Genomic DNA, 25,565 nt, shown 5'->3' with positions numbered 1-25,565 from the left:
CAAGCTAGTGAGTGTCCCTCAAACCTGTAACCTTTTTAACCTTGCAAGGATCCAATCCTGGTAAAGTGCTTATTTTGTGTTTTAAACTTCACATTGGGAAGATATATAGAAATGTTCTTAATAAATCAATGGATTGTTGACGAATACTACAAACACTACTACAATTCCATTCATATACAGGGCTTGACTACACTGTCCCTGTACCTCTTCTGCCTTAACTTGTTCTACATTTCTAGATACCATCACTCTTTCACTATAGGAGTGCCATTCTTCATTTCATTGCAAAAAACACAGTTGATGGACAGAATGTAGAACAATGTCATACATTCACCCCAGTACAAGGATTTGGGCCTAAATCCATCGTTATTTTGCACTCCACACCACCCTGGGTTAGACACTGGCTATATGAAAATCAGCTCTGACCCTGTGCCTCATGGGAACAGTCCAGTCCGAACTACCAAGCCATGTCTTTCCCAGACCGGAATCAAGCATCCAAGGACCGGTTTCTGGCTATCAGCCTTCATCAGCCTGGATAGCTTGACTCCAGTGGTGTGGAGAGCCTGGGACTCACGTCTGAGTATACCCAGCACACTCGGGGTGAAAATTGCAAAAAAACACAGTTGATGGACAGAATGTAGAACAATGTCATACATTCACCCCAGTACAAGGATCTGGGCCTAAATCCATCGTTTTTTTGCACTCCACACCACCTTGGGTTAGACACTGGCTATATGCAAATCAGCTCTGACCCTGTGCCTCATGGGAACAGTCCAGTCCGAACTACCAAGCCATGTCTTTCCCAGACTGGTAGTTCGGGCTGGACTGTTCCCATGAGGCACAGGGTCAGAGCTGATTTGCATATAGCCATTGTCTGACCTAGGGTGGTGTGGAGTGCAAAAAAACGATGGATTTAGGCCCAGATCTTTGTACTGGGGTGAATGTAAGACATTGTTCTGCATTCTGTCCATCAACTGTGTTTTTTGTAATTTTCACATGAGTGGGCTGGGTATGCTCAGACGTGAGTCCCAGGCACTCCACATCACTGGAGTCAAGCTATCCAGGCTGAAGAAGGCTGATAGCCAGAAACCGGTCCTTGGATGCTTGATTCCGGTCTAGGAAAGACATGGCTTGGTAGTTCGGGCTGGACTGTTCCCATGAGGCACAGGGTCAAGGCTGATTTGCATATAGCCATTGTCTGACCTAGGGTGGTGTGGAGTGCAAAAAAACGATGGATTTAGGCCCAGATCTTTGTACTGGGGTGAATGTAAGACATTGTTCTGCATTCTGTCCATCAACTGTGTTTTTTGCAATTTTCACCCCGAGTGGGTTGGGTATGCTCAGACGTGAGTCCCAGGCACTCCACATCACTGGAGTCAAGCTATCCAGGCTGAAGAAGGCTGATAGCCAGAAACCAGTCCTTGGATGCTTGATTCCGGTCTAGGAAAGACATGGCTTGGTAGTTCGGGCTGGACTGTTCCCATGAGGCACAGGGTCAAGGCTGATTTGCATATAGCCATTGTCTGACCTAGGGTGGTGTGGAGTGCAAAAAAACGATGGATTTAGGCCCAGATCTTTTTACTGGGGTGAATGTAAGACATTGTTCTGCATTCTGTCCATCAACTGTGTTTTTTGCAATTTTCACCCCGAGTGGGCTGGGTATGCTCAGACATGAGTCCCAGGCACTCCACATCACTGGAGTCAAGCTATCCAGGCTGAAGAAGGCTGATAGCCGGAAACTGGTCCTTGGATGCTTGATTCCAGTCTAGGAAAGACATGGCTTGGTAGTTCGGGCTGGACTGTTCCCATGAGGCACAGGGTCAAGGCAGATTTGCATATAGCCATTGTCTGACCTAGGGTGGTGTCGAGTGCAAAACAACGATGGATTTAGGCCCAGATCTTTGTACTGGGGTGAATGTAAGACATTGTTCTGCATTCTGTCCATCAACTGTGTTTTTTGCAATTTTCACCCTAAGTGGGCTGGGTATGCTCAGACGTGAGTCCCAGGCACTCCACATCACTGGAGTCAAGCTATCCAGGCTGAAGAAGGCTGATAGCCAGAAACCGGTCCTTGGATGCTTGATTCCGGTCTAGGAAAGACATGGCTTGGTAGTTCGGGCTGGACTGTTCCCATGAGGCACAGGGTCAAGGCTGATTTGCATATAGCCATTGTCTGACCTAGGATGGTGTGGAGTGCAAAAAAACGATGGATTTAGGCCCAGATATTTGTACTGGAGTGAATGTAAGACATTGTTCTGCATTCTGTCCATCAACTGTGTTTCTTGCAATTTTCACCCCAAGTGGGCTGGGTATGCTCAGACGTGAGTCCCAGGCACTCCACATCACTGGAGTCAAGCTATCCAGGCTGAAGAAGGCTGATAGCCAGAAACCGGTCCTTGGATGCTTGATTCCGGTCTAGGAAAGACATGGCTTGGTAGTTCGGGCTGGACTGTTCCCATGAGGCACAGGGTCAAGGCCATTTGCATATAGCCATTGTCTGACCTAGGGTGGTGTGGAGTGCAAAAAAACGATAGATTTAGGCCCAGATCTTTGTACTGGTGTGAATGTAAAACATCTTTCTGCATTCTGTCCATCAACTGTGTTTTTTGCAATTTTCACCCTGAGTGGGCTGGGTATGCTCAGACGTGAGTCCCAGGCACTCCACATCACTGGAGTCAAGCTATCCAGGCTGAAGAAGGCTGATAGCCAGAAACCGGTCCTTGGATGCTTGATTCCGGTCTAGGAAAGACATGGCATGGTAGTTCGGGCTGGACTGTTCCTATGAGGCACAGGGTCAAGGCTGATTTGCATACAGCCATTGTCTGACCTAGGGTGGTGTGGAGTGCAAAAAAATGATGGATTTAGGCCCAGATATTTGTACTGGAGTGAATGTAAGACATTGTTCTGCATTCTGTCCATCAACTGTGTTTTTTGCAATTTTCACCCCGAGTGGGCTGTGTATGCTCAGACGTGAGTCCCAGGCACTCCACATCACTGGAGTCAAGCTATCCAGGCTGAAGAAGGCTGATAGCCAGAAACCGGTCCTTGGATGCTTGTTTCTTGTCTAGGAAAGACATGGCTTGGTAGTTCGGGCTGGACTGTTCCCATGAGGCACAGGGTCAAGGCTGATTTGCATATAGCCATTGTCTGACCTAGGGTGGTGTGGAGTGCAAAAAAAACGATGGATTTAGGCCCAGATCTTTGTACTGCGGTGAATGTAAGACATTGGTCTGCATTCTGTACATCAACTGTGTTTTTTGCAATTTTCTCCCCGAGTGGGCTGGGTATGCTCAGACGTGAGTCCCAGGCACTCCACATCACTGGAGTCAAGCTATCCAGGCTGAAGAAGGCTGATAGCCAGAAACCGGTCCTTGGATGCTTGATTCCGGTCTAGGAAAGACATGGCTTGGTAGTTCGGGCTGGACTGTTCCCATGAGGCACAGGGTCAAGGCTTATTTGCATATAGCCATTGTCTGGTCTAGGGTGGTGTGGAGTGCAAAAGAAATGATGGATTTAAGCCCAGATCTTTGTACTGGGGTGAATGTAAGACATTGTTATGCATTCTGTCCATCAACTGTGTTTTTTGCAATTTTCACCCCGAGTGGGCTGGGTATGCTCAGACGTGAGTCCCAGGCACTCCACATCACTGGAGTCAAGCTATCCAGGCTGAAGAAGGCTGATAGCCAGAAACCAGTCCTTGGATGCTTGATTCCGGTCTAGGAAAGACATGGCTTGGTAGTTCGGGCTGGACTGTTCCCATGAGGCACAGGGTCAAGGCTGATTTGCATATAGCCATTGTCTGACCTAGGGTGGTGTGGAGTGCAAAAAAAACGATAGATTTAGGCCCAGATCTTTGTACTGGTGTGAATGTAAAACATTGTTCTGCATTCTGTCCATCAACTGTGTTTTTTGCAATTTTCACCCTGAGTGGGCTGGGTATGCTCAGACGTGAGTCCCAGGCACTCCACATCACTGGAGTCAAGCTATCCAGGCTGAAGAAGGCTGATAGCCAGAAACCGGTCCTTGGATGCTTGATTCCGGTCTAGGAAAGGCATGGCATGGTAGTTCGGGCTGGACTGTTCCTATGAGGCACAGGGTCAAGGCTGATTTGCATACAGCCATTGTCTGACCTAGGGTGGTGTGGAGTGCAAAAAAATGATGGATTTAGGCCCATATATTTGTACTGGAGTGAATGTAAGACATTGTTCTGCATTCTGTCCATCAACTGTGTTTTTTGCAATTTTCACCCCGAGTGGGCTGTGTATGCTCAGACGTGAGTCCCAGGCACTCCACATCACTGGAGTCAAGCTATCCAGGCTGAAGAAGGCTGATAGCCAGAAACCGGTCCTTGGATGCTTGTTTCTTGTCTAGGAAAGACATGGCTTGGTAGTTCGGGCTGGACTGTTCCCATGAGGCACAGGGTCAAGGCTGATTTGCATATAGCCATTGTCTGACCTAGGGTGGTGTGGAGTGCAAAAAAACGATGGATTTAGGCCCAGATCTTTGTACTGCGGTGAATGTAAGACATTGGTCTGCATTCTGTACATCAACTGCGTTTTTTGCAATTTTCACCCCGAGTGGGCTGGGTATGCTCAGACGTGAGTCCCAGGCACTCCACATCACTGGAGTCAAGCTATCCAGGCTGAAGAAGGCTGATAGCCAGAAACCGGTCCTTGGATGCTTGATTCCCGTCTAGGAAAGACATGGCTTGGTAGTTCGGGCTGGACTGTTCCCATGAGGCACAGGGTCAAGGCTTATTTGCATATAGCCATTGTCTGGTCTAGGGTGGTGTGGAGTGCAAAAGAAATGATGGATTTAAGCCCAGATCTTTGTACTGGGGTGAATGTAAGACATTGTTATGCATTCTGTCCATCAACTGTGTTTTTTGCAATTTTCACCCCGAGTGGGCTGGGTATGCTCAGACGTGAGTCCCAGGCACTCCACATCACTGGAGTCAAGCTATCCAGGCTGAAGAAGGCTGATAGCCAGAAACCAGTCCTTGGATGCTTGATTCCGGTCTAGGAAAGACATGGCTTGGTAGTTCGGGCTGGACTGTTCCCATGAGGCACAGGGTCAAGGCTGATTTGCATATAGCCATTGTCTGACCTAGGGTGGTGTGGAGTGCAAAAAAATGATGGATTTAGGCCCAGATCTTTGTACTGGGGTGAATGTAAGACATTGGTCTGCATTCTGTACATCAACTGTGTTTTTTGCAATTTTCACCCCAAGTGGGCTGGGTATGCTCAGACGTGAGTCCCAAGCACTCCACATCACTGGAGTCAAGCTATCCAGGCTGAAGAAGGCTGATAGCCAGAAACCGGTCCTTGGATGCTTGATTCCGGTCTAGGAAAGACATGGCTTGGTAGTTCGGGCTGGACTGTTCCCATGAGGCACAGGGTCAAGGCTTATTTTCATATAGCCATTGTCTGGTCTAGGGTGGTGTGGAGTGCAAAAAAATGATGGATTTAAGCCCAGATCTTTGTACTGGAGTGAATGTAAGACATTGTTCTGCATTCTGTCCATCAACTGTGTTTTTTGCAATTTTCACCCCGAGTGGGCTGTGTATGCTCAGACGTGAGTCCCAGGCACTCCACATCACTGGAGTCAAGCTATCCAGGCTGAAGAAGGCTGATAGCCAGAAACCGGTCCTTGGATGCTTGATTCCCGTCTAGGAAAGACATGGCTTGGTAGTTCGGGCTGGACTGTTCCCATGAGGCACAGGGTCAAGGCTTATTTGCATATAGCCATTGTCTGGTCTAGGGTGGTGTGGAGTGCAAAAGAAATGATGGATTTAAGCCCAGATCTTTGTACTGGGGTGAATGTAAGACATTGTTATGCATTCTGTCCATCAACTGTGTTTTTTGCAATTTTCACCCCGAGTGGGCTGGGTATGCTCAGACGTGAGTCCCAGGCACTCCACATCACTGGAGTCAAGCTATCCAGGCTGAAGAAGGCTGATAGCCAGAAACCAGTCCTTGGATGCTTGATTCCGGTCTAGGAAAGACATGGCTTGGTAGTTCGGGCTGGACTGTTCCCATGAGGCACAGGGTCAAGGCTGATTTGCATATAGCCATTGTCTGACCTAGGGTGGTGTGGAGTGCAAAAAAATGATGGATTTAGGCCCAGATCTTTGTACTGGGGTGAATGTAAGACATTGGTCTGCATTCTGTACATCAACTGTGTTTTTTGCAATTTTCACCCCAAGTGGGCTGGGTATGCTCAGACGTGAGTCCCAGGCACTCCACATCACTGGAGTCAAGCTATCCAGGCTGAAGAAGGCTGATAGCCAGAAACCGGTCCTTGGATGCTTGATTCCGGTCTAGGAAAGACATGGCTTGGTAGTTCGGGCTGGACTGTTCCCATGAGGCACAGGGTCAACGCTTATTTTCATATAGCCATTGTCTGGTCTAGGGTGGTGTGGAGTGCAAAAAAACGATGGATTTAAACCCAGATCTTTGTACTGGGGTGAATGTAAGACATTGTTATGCATTCTGTCCATCAACTGTGTTTTTTGCAATTTTCACCCCGAGTGGGCTGGGTATGCTCAGACATGAGTCCCAGGCACTCCACATCACTGGAGTCAAGCTATCCAGGCTGAAGAAGGCTGATAGCCAGAAACCAGTCCTTGGATGCTTGATTCCGGTCTAGGAAAGACATGGCTTGGTAGTTCGGGCTGGACTGTTCCCATGAGGCACAGGGTCAAGGCTGATTTGCATATAGCCATTGTCTGACCTAGGGTGGTGTGGAGTGCAAAAAAACGATGGATTTAGGCCCAGATCTTTGTACTGGGGTGAATGTAAGACATTGTTCTGCATTTTGTCCATCAACTGTGTTTTTTGCATTCTTCATTTCATAGCATCATTCTCTTTCATCAATCACATTAATAAAGTGTTATCCTGGAGATAGCTTTCTTTATTAAAGAAAGGCTCTGTGGTAGAAATATCTATCCATTCTCCATTAAAAATTGTACCAAAGTTACTTCTATTTACTAATCTTTTCTTCTGGTTTTGTCTCCCCATGTACAACACCATTTTGTCAAGAGTCTTCATTCTATTTATAATCAAAATGAAAAGCTTCATCATCAAAGCAAAGGCCTTATCAACTAATACATCAACTCATTCTTTCTGTTTCAGTGCCTCTCTTCTTCTTCTATGCTTCTTCATATTTCTCAGAAGATTTACAACCACTCTATTATGAAACATTCTGGCTCTAAATTTCCTTAAACTGCTTCTGTCTCCTGGTTAAGGTGTGCCCATCTTTGTTACATTATTTCCTGTTCTTGTAATATAGATTTTGTCGACTCTTAGTATTTCTCATAGTTTGATGTTTATTTTCATTATGATGAACTCTTTGCAGGTGTTCACATATATATTTTTTTAAATGATGTTGTCCACTCACCAGTTGCTCTTTTTGTTTCACCACTTTTTCTGCATTTTGCCCCTTTTGTGTCTGAATTATGCATGGATACTATAGTTGCTTCAGTTGTTTTTTCCTCTGAGCTTTTGTAGGCATTATAACTGTCTGTATTTATGTAGATATTGTTCTGTAAAAAAAAAAGTATATTTTAATTTTTACTCTAGCCAACGTACCAACTACTTTACTACTGACTTACATGTAATACGAAAACAGTTTTTATGTTATGTTTTAAATCTACAGTTGAACTTAGCAACATAACTACATGCTCTAACTTCAATATACCAAAACCAAAGCAAATCACAAAACTTTACTTATTTGTTACCTTTTAAAATTATAGCTCCCTCTCCTACAATACAGTTGCACCATATATCAGTTCCCACTTATACATGGCACAATGGAATAACCCCAGCTCCCTCTCCGGTACCGAGCTGGTCTACACCAACAACCGTCATCTCCGCCTCCACGGGGATCTCAGCAGAAGCGTAATATGGGGGGATGTTTCCCTGACCATTGAGTCCCAGCAGGCTGGCCTCTCCTCCCCATAAGATACTTTTCATCCACTGCCGGGATTTCAGAACTGATCTCCTTGCCTGTCCCCTGTTTCTACTCCCTTCCCCATTCCCTTTATCCTTTAGTGGGGACTTGCTCTTCTATGTTTGACTATTCTTGTTCTTCCCGACCACTGAGACCTGAGCAACATGGCTGATGCCCGATGGAGCTGCTAGACAGCTGTAGAGGAGATTGACCCTAGTTCACCACCTTGACCGTCATCTACCCAGCCAGACATTTGGGCATAGTTCCCTGTGTCTCCCCTCTGTGTTTCCCTCACCGACTGTTACTACAGAGCTTTGGGACCTTGCTTTTTGACCGTTGCTCAGTGGAGCTACCTTGATAGCTATAGAGGAGATGGACTGTGGACTTCCCCCACGGAGATTTGGTATCTCACTACTTTTCTGCTTAGATGCATCAGATTAAAATTTTGGGAAATGGTGCATATAAAAATCAGCACATTAGTCTCCATAAGAACATATAGTCCACTAATTCTTCCAAGCACATGCAAAGAGTGTGACAGGTTGTATCTATAATTCATCAGTTATAAAATATTCCTCAATAAAACTTGTAAATACTGGTGTGATTGTATTAGATGGCTCTGGGGACTGCATATCCCAGGGTTGTGTTTGTTTTTAAGGGATGGGACCATGCAGCCCTCATCCTGGACCCTATTCTGGCCTCAGGGACTCCATCCTCCGGGACCTAGGTTTAATATAGGTGGGCACCCATCACACACTCATTGGGGGCCATTGGTGGAGCCCCTGGGACCCTGAAACACGAGCCAACTTCCTGCAGACACCCTCCTATTAGCTTTTGGCCCCAGAAAATGGAGTCCCCGGGGCTCAGGAAGGGGCCTCCATCCCTTTTTTTCAAACCTTGCTCATCTAGGTGATATGATTGGGAATTACCATGGTCTATCCCCACAATCGCATTGATTTTGGGCACATGATGGTACACTTATTGCAAAACAAGGTACAGATGATGGGATCAAGGTCCATTGGTGCTGTAGCAACTTCAATTCCTACTATTGCAAGCAGGTGTCATAACAGCTATGTAACCTCAAAGTCTGTGTTAGACAATCCCAGGATCATTCCTTGTCCAGGCTGCACTCAGACACAACATCATATGCCTGGTGATGGCCCAACTCAGAACCTAACCTCAGCTGATGACATGGCAAAGTTAACTGAAACAATAAAATGAAATAAGATAAGCAAGGGCAAATCATGAGTCATACGTAAGAGCAAGCTTGATCGTCAACCAGAGCAATGTCACTGTTAACACTATTTAGGCCTGAATGACACAGTGTGCATGTAACTATGACCATATCCCAAACCTGTCCTGCATAAACATTGGCACTCTAATCCTACACTGTGATGTGTACATACACATAGTCCATACAACTACACAACAACAAACACAGTGGAATAGGAAAGACATCACAGTGCATACTTACGGTCATGAAAAGAAGATGTTATTAAGCTGTTCTTGCAAGTCAACTCCTTCCTCCTCACCACTGTCTTCATTGCCCAGTTCCTGATTCTCAGCTGGTGGCACTTGCTAGTCTCCTTCATCTTCATTCTGAGGCATTTCCTTCCTAATTGCTAGGTTGTGGAGCATGCAGCAGGCAACGGTGATCTGGCACACCTTTCCAGGAGAATATTGTAGGACTCCTCCAGTTTTGTCAAGACAAAGGAATCTTGCCTTCAGGAGGCTAAAAGTCTGCTCCACTAGCCACCTCACCCTCCCATTGGCCTCATTGATGTGGACTTCTCCTGAAGTGACTGGATTCCTTACTGGTGTTGTATCCAGATTTTCCTAAATGGAAGATAAACATTCACTGATAAGGCACACAAAGCCACTCACACCAAACAGCAATAAAAAGCTTACTTACCACCTAGCCAGGCCCGCTCTAGAAGTAGTTGAGTCATTCATTCATTAAACTTTTTTCGGTTCTCAAGATAAAAAACATAAAAGTTACATTTTATCGATATAACAACAGGATGAGAAAAATATACATATCAAATAGTGCAATTAGCCATAAGTCGTGCGAATATAAGAGGCGGGAGTACATCACATTATTAAGTTAGAAGGCAGTTCATAAAGGTACAATTCATCCAAATCAATTAAAATTCCAGACATTTCCTGTACCTTAAGGAGCATTTTAAAAAGCCTACAATAAATAGAATATGTTCGGGTTTTAACATTTGCAAACAGAACAGGGCTGGGCGAACCTGCGAAAAATTTAATTTTTTTAAAAGGGATTTTAAAAACAGCCTACGGGGGGCTTCGTAGAAATTACAAAAAAAGACAAAGTGTAGGAGGTCCTGTGGAGACAAGTTGTCGCAGCCACAGGGTGCTAACACCTGGTCTTTGTGGCTCCCCCTAGGTACTGCCAATAAAAGATGGAAATAATCCAATTTGAACCTGACTAGCAGGAATCTTTCATGCATCGACAAAGGCCACAAGAGATATGGCTCCATTTTGAGGAAGTTCTGAGCATTAGGTGTTTACGGACTCCATTTTTTGTCAGTTCCTGCTCCTCGCGTTTGATCTGTTTGCGCATTAAAAAAGATTCCCTCACAAGTGACACGTCTGCTTTTGTAATGCACTCTGGAGTTGAAAAGAGGTCTGAGCGGCCCAGCTCACTAAAACATCCCTTTAGATAGTTAAGCCATGGTATTGCAGACATATGGTCCAAGTTCAGCGACTCCCTTAGTATTTTTTGTGTAAGTTCCAGGTCTTTATTTAGCCAGCTTTTCAGCCAAAAGAGCAAGGGGCGCAAACCCAAGATATCACTAATGTGTTGAAGGCCAGTTTCTTCACGACAGAGAGGTTTGCTGCCCCTTGAGGGACCCCCAGCAATTGTTTTAGGAAGCTGTTTTCAGTTACCTGGATCCCTTCCACTCTAGAGTACCCCCACAGCTCGCTCCCATAGGTAGCTATGGATACACTCCTGGCTTGATAGATTTTCAGCATTGCAGCCACAGGGCGATTACCCATTTTACTTGCAAAGCTGAGAATCACTGCATTGCTCCGAGACACCTCCCCTCTCTTCTTCTTGGTCAGGGCATCCCAGTTCAAGCGGTCGTCCAATAGGACACCAAGGTAGGAAAAGGTAGAGGATATTGGTACTCTCCCACCATTTACCGCAAAGGAATACTGGCGCTTTGGACGGGACCCTACCTGCATTATGTATGATTTTGCGTTGTTTATGGCCAGGTCTCTATCTGCCATAAACCCTCGAAATGTATTAAGCAGGATTTGCAGGCTTTTGGGGGTACGTGCCAGGAGGACCGCGTCGTCTGCATATAGCAAGACGGGCAGTCCCCTGTCTCCCACATATGGAAAATCGGCCCAGGTTTCCTGCAGGGTCCGGTCCAGGTTATTTATATACTAGCAGCCTGTCCCGACCTTGTACGGGAGCAACAGGCTTCCCCAACCCCTGCCTCGACATTGTCCAGCAGCCCGGGCCCCCGCCCGGCCCGTCCCCCGCCTGCCCCGACCCCGGCCTGCCCTGACTGGGTCCCCTTACCTCAGCCGCCGCTCCTCCCGCCTGTCTGCTGCTGATATACTGCTTTAAATATGTCTGTTCTTCTTTGCAGAGGTGTACAGCTGACCAATCCGTTCTACAGAGTGTACATTGGCTGGGAAAGCTTACATCATAGCTAATCTTTTTGGCCTATAGGTGTGTTAATGATTGCTGTTTCACCATAAAAACACAGGATTATTCTCTTTTCTCCTGCAGCCCGGGCCCCCGCCCAGCCCGTCCCCCGCCTGCCCCGACATCGGTCCCCTTATCTCAGCCGCCGCTCCTCCCGCCTGTCCGCTGCTCGCACCGCCGCTGGCCTGTCCGCTGCTCCTCACGTCACCGCTCCTCCCCCGCGCCATGTCCGCCTCTCCTCGTCGCGCTCCTGGACGCCACTCCTCCCCGCGCTCCTGACGTGAACATGCACGTCGCGTCCGGCGCTACTTCGTAGGGCCAATTTTTTTTTGTTTTTACTGTACATTTTTTAAATAACGTTTTTAAAAAAAATGTATATAGCCTATAACCATCTACACACCCTGACGATTCCAACGGTGTATTGGGTGTGTGGATTGGCGCAGTGGTTCCCGAGTTTACCCGCCTCAAAGGCTGAAAGTTCTTCCTTTATTATAGTAGTATAGATAGGTTAAAAAGAAAGGAGGCTAAAATGCATCCCTGACGTACCCCCCTTTCTATATTAAAATTCCTTGTGACCTTTAGGTCTTGAGAGTACCTAATATTTGCCCTGGTGTCTCTGTGTATGTCCCTCAGGAAGACCACCAGGTTTGCTTCGACCCCCATGGCCTCCATGGACTGCCACAGCCTTTCTCGATTAACACAATCAAAGGCTGAGGATAGGTCCATGAAGGCCATGTAGATTGTTCCCTGACGGGCAATGGTGTATTTACTAATAATGAGGTAGAGTTTGACACATTGTGCCACGGTTGAGCGTCCTGGTCGGAACCCAAACTGCACATCGGATATATTCTTGTTTTCTTCCGCCCAGGCGCTCAATCTGTTTATTACTACTCCACTCATAACTTTTAACACAGAATCAATAGGGGAGATTGGTCTGTAGTTTGCGGTGCAGTTACGATCCCCCTTTTTAAAGACTGGTACTATTGTAGAAGTTCCCCAGGATTCCGGGCATCCAACCTTTGCCGCCGCGTTCAACACTGCCACCAACACTGGCGCCCACAGTGATGGATTAGATTTAAAAAGATCAGGTGGTACACCCTCGGGGCCTGGAGCCTTCTCACAAGAAAGAATATTAATGCTGTCCTCCACTTCTTGTGCTGTAAATACAATCTCATTCCTGCTCTGTGAGCTTACCAACAACGGGGGAACATATGTTTTACTTTTAAAGATAGCGCTAAAGTGGGCCACCCATTCCTCCTCTGTTATGTTTGTGCCCAGATCCTCAGATTTGTTAATTGAAAAAAGTGGACTATTAATAATGTTCCAGAATCTGGAACTGCTGGATAAGGTCATGGGTTCTAAAAGCTCCCGCCAGGTGTCCTCCTTTAATTCCCTTTTGCAAATACCTATCCGCTTTTTGTAATTAGTTCGTGCAGAACGAATTAGAGCATTGTCCCTAGGGATAATTTTTAGGGCAGCCTTTAGTTCTCTGGCGGCTTTCCAACATGAGCGATCAAACCATTTCGGATTATCCGTAAGCTTACTCTGACCGGGGACCGATAACAGGGTCCCAACTTTGACAATTATTCCCTTGAAGGCTTTTATAGTGCCCAAGGCTGTAGAATCTGGGTTCAGACAATATAAAAATTCTGCCTTACAAGATTCTTGTAAATTTTGATAGAAAAGGGATGGTGTTACCTGGGTTCATTTTAGACGTCGCCTACCACTAGTTGTCTTGAGGGTTCCCACCACTTGTGCAGACTCCTTCCTTTTTAGAAGGTTCTCGCCTAGCCTAGCACAGACGGGGTTATGGTCGCTAAAAGGGCTTTCCATAGTTGTAAAACCCAATATAAGAGTATGAAAGTTTGTAGAAATAAAGTTATGGTCTATAAATGACCAGCCATTACGTCCTTTAAAGGTAGGTATGTTTTGTGTACTCAGTGGCGGTAACAGACTCGTAGCTAGAAAAAGATCAAAGTCATTAAGCATGTCATTTAGGGCGTCCCCTTGTATAGAGTGCTCGAAATGTAGCCCCTTAACCCTCGGGCAGCCCAATTCACACATTTTGGAGTATCGAGGATCGCCACATGGGTGTACATTGAAGTCCCCCACAATCATTACACTATTTCTTTGGGGACCACAGTGCCGCTGGACAAATGTATCCAGCTCAGCTATCTTACAGCCCTCTTCCCTGTTAACTGCGTTATAAAAATTGATCAGGCATATGCTGAGGTTCCCTCGTTCAATAACAATGGCCTGTACGTCTCTATTTATAGAGGAGGTAGGTTTAATTCTACAATTCAGGGACAAAGAGATGAAAATAACCAAACCTTCCATTGCCCTCCCTCTAACTACAAGAGTCGCGGGAACAAAGTAGGCTTTGTACCCCTCTAGAAAGAGATTGCAATCAACCAGCCTTGTCTCCTGAAGGCATATAATAGAAAAGTTGGTAATGAACTGAATCCACAATGGGTCAGTAAACTTATCAGCAAGCCCAGCTATATTCCATGACAGTACATTAAATGTATGGGTCTTAAAAGGATCCGCTAGAGGGACTATATTTAGGTTCTGTGATGGTATAACCATGGGAGTTCCTGCCAGTTCGCAAAGTGTTCCCCCATTGACCATAGCGGAATCTATTGGAGTTACACTAGTTGATTCAGTTAAATCTGTGGGCGGGAGCTCAGTACTCAGCAAGCCCATTGCAGTTTTTGTAGGTGGCTCGACTAGCTGGGCTGATTGGACCGGGTTCTTACTTAGTCAGTCACAATCATTTAACCCTGAAAGGGCTTCAAATCTATTCTGTCCCTGGTTGAAGACTCCCCAGGGGTTAGCCCTATCCGCTTCAAATCTATTATGTCCCTGTATGGAAGCTCCCCAGGGGTTTGCCCTGTCTATCCAAAGACTGGATTTGCTAGTTCTGCAGTGTACCGCTGCGTTAGAGGACCATGGTGGATTTACGGTGTACTGGTGATACTCCCTACTCTTCTCTGCCCTATAGAAGTAACCTAGGGGTAAAACTTGTATACCTTGGACAATATGTAATGGTCCGGCTGTGGCCTCCCTCAAAATTCTCTCAGCATAAACAGGGTTACTAAAGTTCACCACAATACAGTCCCCCCCTGCCCAGTTTCCTGGATACCTCCTACCCAGGCAACTCGTCGAACCATAATAATGCTATGTGAAATATTGGGGCCGACAGATGTATTCCGATTCAGCCAGTGCAGTACTTTGTTTTTTTAGCTGGTCATGTTCCTCTATTGCGCCGTTCAAAAGGGCTGGGACATTTCCCAAAATTACCACCAGCGGGGTTGATTGAGGGGGCAAGTCAATAGTTACTAATTTATGCGGACAGCGTTGACTTGTAGCTGATGCAAACTTCCTATCTTTGCCGCATCTTTAGCCGCTGTTACAGTGCTTTCAGTTAAATCTGGATTCCGGCCCCCCAGGGTTTGGTCCCTCGGCTCCACTGCTCTGTTACTTCTGCTGTGGTCTAAAACCCCTGGAACACCGGTTCTTTGTCTACTTAGATGCTCTTCCCACCTCATAACAGGCTCGCTCGTAGTGTCAGTGTTAGTTGCAGCAGCCGATGCTACGGCATCAATGCTTCCAGATTTAAACGAAGATTGTATATATTTTGTTTTGGGCAGCTATAATCTGTTCAATGATGTGTAACTTTGTGAAGATTGGGCCTAATTTCTCCTCCTAGATTCTGTTTAATGTGCATTTGAAGGCTTCTAATAATGATGGATCAGGCACTGTCTGTCCTACCCCTCCCGAGGGACATGGGACATTAGTTCTTGACTTTTTAGCTTGGCTACCTATTTCTTTTACCCTTCCTTTTGGTGCTGCCAGCAGAGCGCCGCACCCCCCCCCCCCCTCCAGTAGGTGTGGTGAATTAGGCTTGCTGTTGGCCTTGGTATTACTGCGGGTGTTAATAACAGAACTTGCACTCCCCTCCATAGATCCCGGCTTTGGTTGGGTGGGTTGGGCAGCCCCTTGTTTATTGGTTATAATGACAGCGGGGTTTAGGGGAATTGGTGTGCTACCCAGCTCAGGCTCAGGCTCTGCACCCGGAGAGAGCACCACTAAGTTTAAGGTACTTTTCTCGGTGCTCTGCATAGAGGTAGGGATTGCAAGATCACCGGTGCAGATAATGGGGTGGGCTGGCTCTCCCTCTTCTGGCAACCCTATACTAGCAGATGGTGATCTTGATAGCCGCCTGTTAACCATCTCAATCTCGCTGTCTATAGCTGTAGCTGCCCTAGATAGGTACGCATCCAACGTGGTCACAGATGTTTTGAAAGTCCCCAGTACTTCCTCCCGATTCACCTGTGATTTACGCTTCCCCATCTTTTCACGTTTAACTTATCATGCGCTGCCACCATACAAGATAAAAATAAAAATGAACCCCCCTTGAGAAGGACCAACTTAGCTTGGCAAAATATTTTGAACAGTACATATATACCGTAAAGAAGACTGTCCCCCAGAAGTATTCTTCAAGATCTGGTTCAAGTTCAAGAGGAAAGATCCATAATCACTAACCCAAGTTGTATTATTGGCTCCTCTGGGCTCCTCTTGCAAGTGTTCAGGGGGGTGGCCCAGCCCAGCCTCTATCTACCACTGACCGGCGCGGGAGTGTGCGCTCTTAATTTGAGGCCTCAGTCGCCCTTTGCTGTCGTCACTAAGGTGCGCTCCGCGAGGCCCCCTTGCAGTTGGAGTTCGGGGCCTCGCGAGTCACGGCACCCCACTTGCCCCTCGCGCCCCCTCCAGCAAGCAAGGGATAGGTAAAAACCCCACAGCGTCCAGGCAAAAGGTAGTTTATCGGTATGTGTTCAGCAGCAGACAAGTTAATTCACCAGCATCCGATTCACAGGCAAGCTGCACGGCTACAGCCGGGATGGAGCGGAGAGGAATTAGGCAGGTCCCCACATGATCCACTGTCCACCCCCAGGGTTCATCCAACGTTCTGGCAGCAAGCTCACCGCCCTCGCCTCAAGGCCAATCAGAAATGGGGGACGGGGGGGATATCCTTGTGCGTCAACAGACCCCTCTCCACAGGTTCCTGGTTGTGCAGGTGAGGGGGTCCGTACACTGTGTCTCCAACGGGATCCCCAGGGAGTGGAAATCGGCACATCCGCGCCTAGCTGGGGAAGTCTCCTGGTCACCCCCGCAGTACCTCCCGCTGGCACAAGGGGGCCAGGCAGGGCTGCGAACGTTCTAGTAGTTGAGTCATCTTAAGGAGTATGATGCTGGTCCTCTGAATGTGCGAGTCGTGGGCTAATCCGGGAAATTGGGCACAGATGTGGGAAATACTTTGAGTGGAAGTGCTTCTTGTTACAATATACTTGCTGATTGGCTTGTGGCGGAATCAAAGCAATATGGTTCCCATCAACTGCTCCAATGACATGTGGGATTCGCCTAAACCCATAAAAATGAACTTTGATATAAGTCAATTCGCCTTGTTTAGGAAAAATATGTCAACAACTTAGCTGTTCACGTGTCTGGTCAATTCCTGCAGTATATCCTGAAGTACATTGCTAAACATGGGCAGGGACATACCACCAGATGTTGCCACTGTGTACTAGAATGAACCTGTGGCCAAGAAGTTCAGTACTGTCATCACCTTAACTTTGGGAGTCAGTGATGTAGGATAGTAGCAAAGTGGATGCAATTAAGGTGCCAACTGCTGGCCCAAATCATTTATTGTGGCCTTATTGAGAAAGAACCTTCTGATCACATCCCTCTCTTCCATGGTTTTGTCAGTCAGGAAAGGGCCTGTAGACGGGAGGCTGTTTAGCCTGCCAACACGTTTTTCAAGGTCCTCTCAAGGCAACATATTCTAGTGAATGTGTGCATTTGCATTGTATGCTCTTTCAACACACAATATAGGGCATTAAGGCATGGTTTAGTAATAAACTTAAATTTTCTCAAGATTTTTCCACCAACTGTATCTTTATTCAAAAGTCGCTGTAGATGGGAAAGAATAGAGGTGGACACAGCCATAGGCTGTAACTTGCTATGGTGATAGTTGTAGCAGGCTGATTATATCCGCCAACACTGAAGACAGAAGCAGTAAACTTCCATTGGTAATGTAGCAATATTACTCGCGGCCCACCAACTATTTGGAACGGTGCGGTACGCAGAGTGTCAGGGAGCAATTGAATGCATTGGATGACTTCAGAAAGTGCGACCATCGCGGATCTATCCCTTTGTCCGCACACACAGAAGACCAACCATGCAGTCTGGATATAAGGATTGAGTTTTGCTACACAGATCACTTACCTTCAGAAACTGCACTCCTATGGGCTTCCTCATCTCTTCTGCTGTTCCCTACCTCTGGGAGCTACAATGTCTTACTGTACAGGGATCAGGGCCCTGCCTTCAGAGCTGAAGAGCTGAAGATGCTGGTGGACATGGTCCTTCCCCTGTACAGGCAACTGTATGGCACACCAGAAGAGCAGGTGAGAACAATTCAGACAGGATACATATTTTAAATGACAGCTAACTATGCACATAGCGCAGATTGATGCAATGAGACACACATTTGAAACTTTAGCCAATTGTTTAACAGTGTGTTTGGAAATGTGATCGACAAGTTCACTGCTGTATGTGTGTTTGTGCTGGTCTGCAGTTTATATCACTGTTCTCATGTGAATATCTCATCAACCACAACGTTCTTATAGTGTTTTAGTTAGGCATGTACACATCAGTTTGACATGATGATGCCTTGTTTTCTGTAATATTTCAAAGTACATTTGCTTATGGAGTCATAGCTAAACTGGCTCTAATGGTGAATGTGAAATGTCATTTGCATATGGGGTTAAGTTGTTACAGTATACAGTCACTACAACAGCTTGACACACATGATGCAATATCAGCGTTATGTCAGTCAAGTCACAAGCCCTCACACAGCAAATCACAATACTCCACAATGTTCATGTCAGTTGTAGGCAGGTGACCAGGGTTATGTGTCATAATGTCAATTCAAGCCATGTGTAGATCATGTTAGACAATGTGTAATTGATACAGTGTAAACATTGGCATTTTGGCATACTAGTTACATAACTATGCTAGGTCCAAAATGCTACTGTTCCCTCCTGCAGAACTCATAGTTGTGTTGAGGATAGTCGTTATGGGTTTTCATGCCACATGGGTTGTTCTCCCATCCTCAGTGTAGTGAGAGGTGTTGCATGTCTCCCAGGGCAAGGTCAGGTTGGAATGTGGTTTCAACAGGAAATGGAAAAGTGTCATGAAATATTTTGAGATCACATGCTTGACAACAGTTGCAGTGTTGAGAATTCTAGTATGCTAACTTGGTTATTGTTTATGCAAACTATTCCTGACCTATGTGACAACGTACATGGATATGTACATCTTGCATGCGTACTAAGTGTCCTAACAGGGCAACGCCTGTTAGAAGGTATTCCTGTGGAGGACAATCACCCAGAAGATGGGTTCCCTGGGGATCACATGTCAGTGCAGTGCCCACTGCCACAAAGGGTGATAGGACCTGAGAAGCTGGGGATAGAAGATCGCCGAAATACAGCTTGACCTGGCACCTCAGGAAGAAGGGGCGCGCACCTCACCCTGACCACCCTTATGCATTGCATCCTAGCGGTGGCCTATCCTGACTTCAATGGGCAGATGAGGGCCAGGCAGCAGCAAGGAGGAGGTGAGTGTGTGCATTTATGAATTTTGTACACTACCATGCATCTACACTTTGTGCAGGCAGTGTCATGACTTTTGGGTTTTGTGACAATTGAGACTAATGTAATTTGTAACATGTAGCATATGCAACATGAGTTGTTTTTGCATGGTTAGGGCCCTTGAATCGGCCATGTAAGACTAAAAGAGGGTGGGTATTACCAGTAGTCCAATTCCATTGTATAATAGGCACATGCCAACACAATGTGTAAGAAAGAGACCCTTTAACTATGACTGTGATGCTCAACATAGTTCATCACAAATATCATTGTTTGCCATGTTCTCTGTATTGAGACCACAGAACGATTCTGTTATTTCATGCATGTGAACTTCACTGTGACATGCCATGCAATACAACCAGATAGCAGACACTGTGTAGCTGCAGGCCTTTGTAAGTGGAGATTGATCTGTGTTAAACAATTTAAAAACAGATCTGGTGCTATCTGCTGTCCAATGTAGCAGCTGTCAATATTCAGACTTATGTGTACTGATGTCACCTGTCAGACTGACAATTATAAACAGAAGGGAGGTCTCCTTACAGGTATAATCTGGGAAAGGAGTAATGTGTGATCATTAAGTGAAATCCCAATATTTCCCAAAGGGGAAAAAACCTATTTTGTATAACCCCTCATAACTCAAAGTACCAAACAATTAGTAGCCACATTACAATAACAAGAGTAAATGAATGAGATATAAAGTGATATAAAAATTGTACAATTTATTACATATAATACATTAATAAGTACAAAATAACAGTGCCATACAAAAAACGATTAAAAATGAGTCAATTCAGATTGTCACAATAAGATTAAAAATATATATCAAGGTCCATTAGAGAACATTAAAATACAAGTTGTTGACGCAGCGTTTCGGTTTGTGTATTAACACCTTCATCAGGACAATGTTCTTGTTGGTTAGTAAAAGGGGAATAAATTCCAACTCTGTAGTCAATTAGAGGGTGTTCTTCACCAGATTACTTTTATTACTTGGGTCTTTCTGATATGATCCAAGGTTAATTTCGTATTGCTGCACAAATTCCTTTGAATTTCTTATATTCTGTGGTCTATCCGAGGTCAAGGGAGCCACCGAATTTTTATAGGCAGTTTGCCCTACAATAGGGATTGAAGAGCCGCGTATGACTGGATCCTTTCAATAATTCCAGCGACGTCTTTATCATCAATTCTGACGGTCTTTTTGTAACGTCGTTGGAATTATTGAAAGGATCCAGTCATACGCGGCTCTTCAATCCCTATTGTAGGGCAAATTGCCTATAAAAATTCGGTGGCTCCCTTGACCTCGGATAGACCACAGAATATAAGAAATTCAAAGGAATCTGTGCAGCAATACGAAATTAACCTTGGATCAGATCAGAAGGACCTAAGTAATAAAAGTAATCTGGTGAAAAACACCCTCTAATTGACTACAGAGTTGGAATTTATTAACCTTTTGCTAACCAACAAGAACATTGTCCTGATGAAGGTGTTAATAGACAAACCGAAACGCTGCGTCGACAACTTGTATTTTAATGTTCTCTAATGGACCTTGATATATTTTTAATCTTATTGTGACAATCTGAATTGACTCATTTTTAATCGTTTTCTGTATGGCACTGTTATTTTGTACTTATTAATGTATTATATGTAATAAATTGTACAATTTTTATATCACTTTATATCTCATTCATTTACTCTTGTTATTGTAATGTGGCTACTAATTGTTTGGTACTTTGAGTTATGAGGGGTTATACAAAATAGGTTTTATCCACTTTGGGAAATATTGGGATTTCACTCTTAATGATCACCTGTCGGACTGAACCTTACCATAAGTGAGTGACAGAATACATCCTATCTAAATTTAAGGTAATTGCATGTTTTGGACTATGTGTAGGTGACAACAGATGTCTGAGAGTGCCTAACAAAGTAGGTGTAAGGTTGTGAGGAGGGTAAGTCCACGGAAGTGGAAGTTACACATTACCTATGGTATTGATGGTTGTTACGATGGGCATTAATCTTTGTGTGCTAATGCCACTATGGTTTAGCACTGTATCTCAAATATCTGGAAATGTCGCTTCACCAACATCTTAGAAGGGCAGATATATTCAGGTGAAGAACACAACAGCATATAAGGTGGGCAATATGTGACTGATGATATTTCTCTGGGAGTGATAGGCTGACTTTTCCTTGTGACATGTGGACATCAGCGGAATGTACCTGGTAAGTAACAGTGTTTTCAAGAGGTATCAAGTAACTTTATTGTGCACTAATATTGATGCCACACAATGATTCTACCTGGCCTGGTGGTATAGTAAGCTATGTGTTCCTGAAGTATTATTAAGTCATTGTCATTGGAGTTTGATAAGCTGTGTTTACGTAGCCAATTGTTATAAGTGTTGCAATATGCCTATAGTACATTTGAATATTGAACTGTGCAAACATGACACAATACTTGGGAAAATACATTTTTTACTTGCTAGGCCCATATTCCGTGTGTTACTTCTATCTGAGTTACATATTTGACACTTATAACTGCATCATCTGCTACTGGACAGATGTGCAACAGTAATGTGATCCGTGTGAAATAGCCTGTTTCATGGCTCCTACATCTTGATGTTGACTCATCAAACTATGTTTACTGAAGCAAGGTAACTACTGTTCCACAAGCTCTGGATTGGCAGAGTTCACTATATGCTGTATGTTAAGGTTGCAGTGTTCTTTCATTTCTCAGTAGAAGGTCTATTCTCCCTAGGATCACATGAAGTAAGGGTGGTATACTATGAGGGCATCTGGATTGAGAGTCAATACGTCAGCTGGCACATAGATGTGGTTAAGAATATGTTGAGAAGTATAAATATGACATTGTATCTAACTATGTTACTGCCACAATTATGTGAGAGTGTGCAGAGGTCTTGTAGCTGTCACAAATGTGCTATTGACTCTGTATGACCTAATGTTGTCATCCAAGTAGAAATTATGATGATAGCCAATGTGGGTAGAGTTATTATTACATCTTTCTACCATGTACATCTCAACATCTCAACTAATTTCTTCACTGATCCTTTTCAGGATCAGACCAGGGCAGGGTGGCAGTGCCACGATTGTTGGGGAAGCAGCTAGCCACAGTGGATCTCGTGCTGTCAGTGCGCAAGAGGGAACCAGTGGCACAGAGAGTGATGGGAGCACAACTGAGGAGCTGGCGGAAGTCACAGAAATGTCATCATCATCCGACTCCAGTTCCAGTGAGCCCTCACAGGTGGTGGTGGAACCCCTAGACCTGTGTCCATTACACTGAGTAAACCCCCCTAACATCTCCACTCTCACAGTTGCTCCATACCTCGCTCTCTGTGGCCACTCCCCTAAAAGGGGTGGAGTCTCCTTCATGCCACGCACCTCAGCCCCTGCCTCTGTCTCCACTGCTGCCCTGAGTACGGAGGCCATTGACCTCCAGAGACAGATCTCTGTTGGTCAGACAGCAATGCTGAATGTCTTCCAGGTCCATACCAATCAGCAGACCCAGATGGTATCTTTCTTGGAGGGCATTCACTCTGACAGCTCTTCCCTACAGAGATCCATTCAGGCTCTAGCCGCCACACTGACTGCAGCAATATCCCAAATGCAACTTTCCATCCCCTCCTGCCTCTACCCCATCCAGATTCCCTATTCCCATTCCTGGCCAAAGCACATGCAAACCTGACCACGCATCCACCTCAACATCCTCATGCCACAGCCACAGCCAAGCCACAGCCAAGCTACAGAAAAGACTACAACGCATCCAGAACGGCTCCGCCCGACTCATCCTGGACATCCCTCGACGCAGCCACATCTCCGGCCACCTGAGGAACCTGCACTGGCTCCCCGCCAACAAGAGGATCACATTCAGGCTCCTCACCCACGCACACAAGTCTCTCCACAACCTGAGCCCCAAGTACCTCAACGACCACCTGACCTTCCACACGCCCACCCGCCAGCTACGATCCGCTAGCCTCGCCCTCGCCGCCGTACCACGCATCCGAAGAGCCACCACCGGAGGCAGATCCTTCTCCTACCTGGCGGCCAAGACATGGAACTCCCTCCCCGTCCACCTTCGGCTGACCCAGGACCACCTCGCCTTCAGGAGACAACTCAAGACCTGGCTGTTCGAGCAGTAGCGGCCCCCTTCCCCCAAGCGCCTTGAGACCCTTCCGGGTGAGTAGCGTGCTATACAAGTGTTATGATTGATTGATTGATTGAAACACACAGACATAAGGCAAAAGACAGACACACACACTCAGTAGACACAAAACACCCTTACTTCCAAAATCACTTACTTGCAGGCAGATACAACACCATAACACAAAGCCATGACCGACACCACACCAGCACAATTAGACAAGCGACTTATTTAACTACCTTCTGCCTCCACATCCCCTAACCCTGCCTCTCCTCGTACCCTATTGGCCCTGAAACTCTCACCAACCACCTCCCGAACGTAAAGTGAAGACCCTTGTGCCCCTGCCTTACCCTTCCACATCTATCCCCAAAACACCTATCCGCCCCACTACTGAGTCCCACAAGCCACAGTAAGGAAGCAGAAAAAAGAAAGCTCATCCACCTGCCCTCACCACCACACCTTCCAAAACCCAGAAGATCCTCTACCCCATTCAACCCAATTACCTCCATTGGAGGAAATTAAAAGTCAAAATTGTCCCCTGGTCCCTATTCCCTTCACCACCCTGCAGGAGTATAAACTCCCCAAAATGGTAAAGCCCAACCTCTCCCCCTATGTCCTGCCCTCCCACCGACCCAACCATCACCCCTAATCTGATCCCAGCCCTCCCAAAGACCAACCCAGCCCCCTTAGTTTTTAATTTTGGGTGCCTGGCATGACCCCAGATACCCTTTCCAGGGAATGTATCCTGCAGCAGCATTCCTGAAGGCAAGTGTGAGTGGGTCACACTTTGCTGGCCGACAACATGGCCATTTGGACTGGCCATTGGCCTTTGTTTTAATACTTGAACTCTGGAGGCTGAATAAATCTATTTTTATTTTGTTTTTGGTATTCCTGTGTACAAACATATCTCTTGCTGTTAACTGTTAATTATGTGTAATTTAATATGTGTGAGTACAGTTCTGTCAGTATGACAATGATAGCATATGGTTCCTAGAGTAGGTAAGTCTATTGGGATGTGTGTGGGTTTGTGTAACCACATTGGTTGGGTGTCAATGTCTGTATAAGGTTTGTGTAGGTGTGTGGGAGGGCCAAAACTTGCATTTAACATTCTATGCAATCATAGTTTAGTTAGATTCTCAAGTCCAATGTACAAGTGTGTCAATGGACAAAACTCAATGAGATGTTTGCTGCATATGTATTTGATCTGTACAAAGTGAAGCTCTTTTTCAATACACTTGGAGGCGATGTGAGTCTACACACATGATAGTTAGTTTAGCAATACATTTACACATAGCAATGCGTAAACTGCTTAATATGACTTAATAGGTATGGGCCAATTGCTTTTCCTTCAGTGGGTCTTGTTAAGTAATTCCAATGACAAATGTGCCAGATGTGGATGCTATTTTGTGCCAATAGCCATTAGTCCCAGTTGAGGCTGATTCTCAATTTTGTGTCCACATGAAGAGTGTGAGGTAGATACAAATCTGACTATGTCCTGCCCATGTTGTCTTCCAGGACTCCCCTTAATTTCGAGATCCATTATATGCAGGTGGCCTATGCACTGTGGCCTCCTGTGTAGTGGAATTTGGATGGTTGTAATGTAATTCATATTATTTACCTCTTTCATGTGGATGGTGTGTGTGGGTCCATGACAATGCATTGTAAGTTAGACTGTGTTTCTGTACTTACTAATTCACTACTGATGTATGTGTTAGTTGCATGAGGAGCTGGCTTATGTTATAGGAATGGGTGTCACAGAAGTTGATAGCTGGTTATATTATGGTGTGATTGTTGAGTTTGGCACTACATTAAAGACTTCAAGGCTTAATGCACAGTTAGAGTATGTGAGCCCGTGCATGTTCATTATTGGTAAACTGAACATAGGGCACACACATCATGCTGATGTGGTGTGCCTTTATATTCTATCTTGATGCACACATTGCTCCACATTTAAATTTCCACCCAGAGATATAATGCACAATACCTGACCATGGTTACCTGCCTGATAGGGGATATAAGTGCTATCAGAGGGACATCTTTGTTGTTAGGTGTGAGTGATGGTTTTTAATAAGTGTTTCTGTGTCAA

This window comes from Lissotriton vulgaris, chromosome 10, assembly GCF_964263255.1.
Source record: "Lissotriton vulgaris chromosome 10, aLisVul1.2, whole genome shotgun sequence".
Taxonomy (NCBI): Eukaryota; Metazoa; Chordata; class Amphibia; order Caudata; family Salamandridae; genus Lissotriton; species Lissotriton vulgaris.
Note: the sequence above shows the minus strand (reverse complement) of the source record.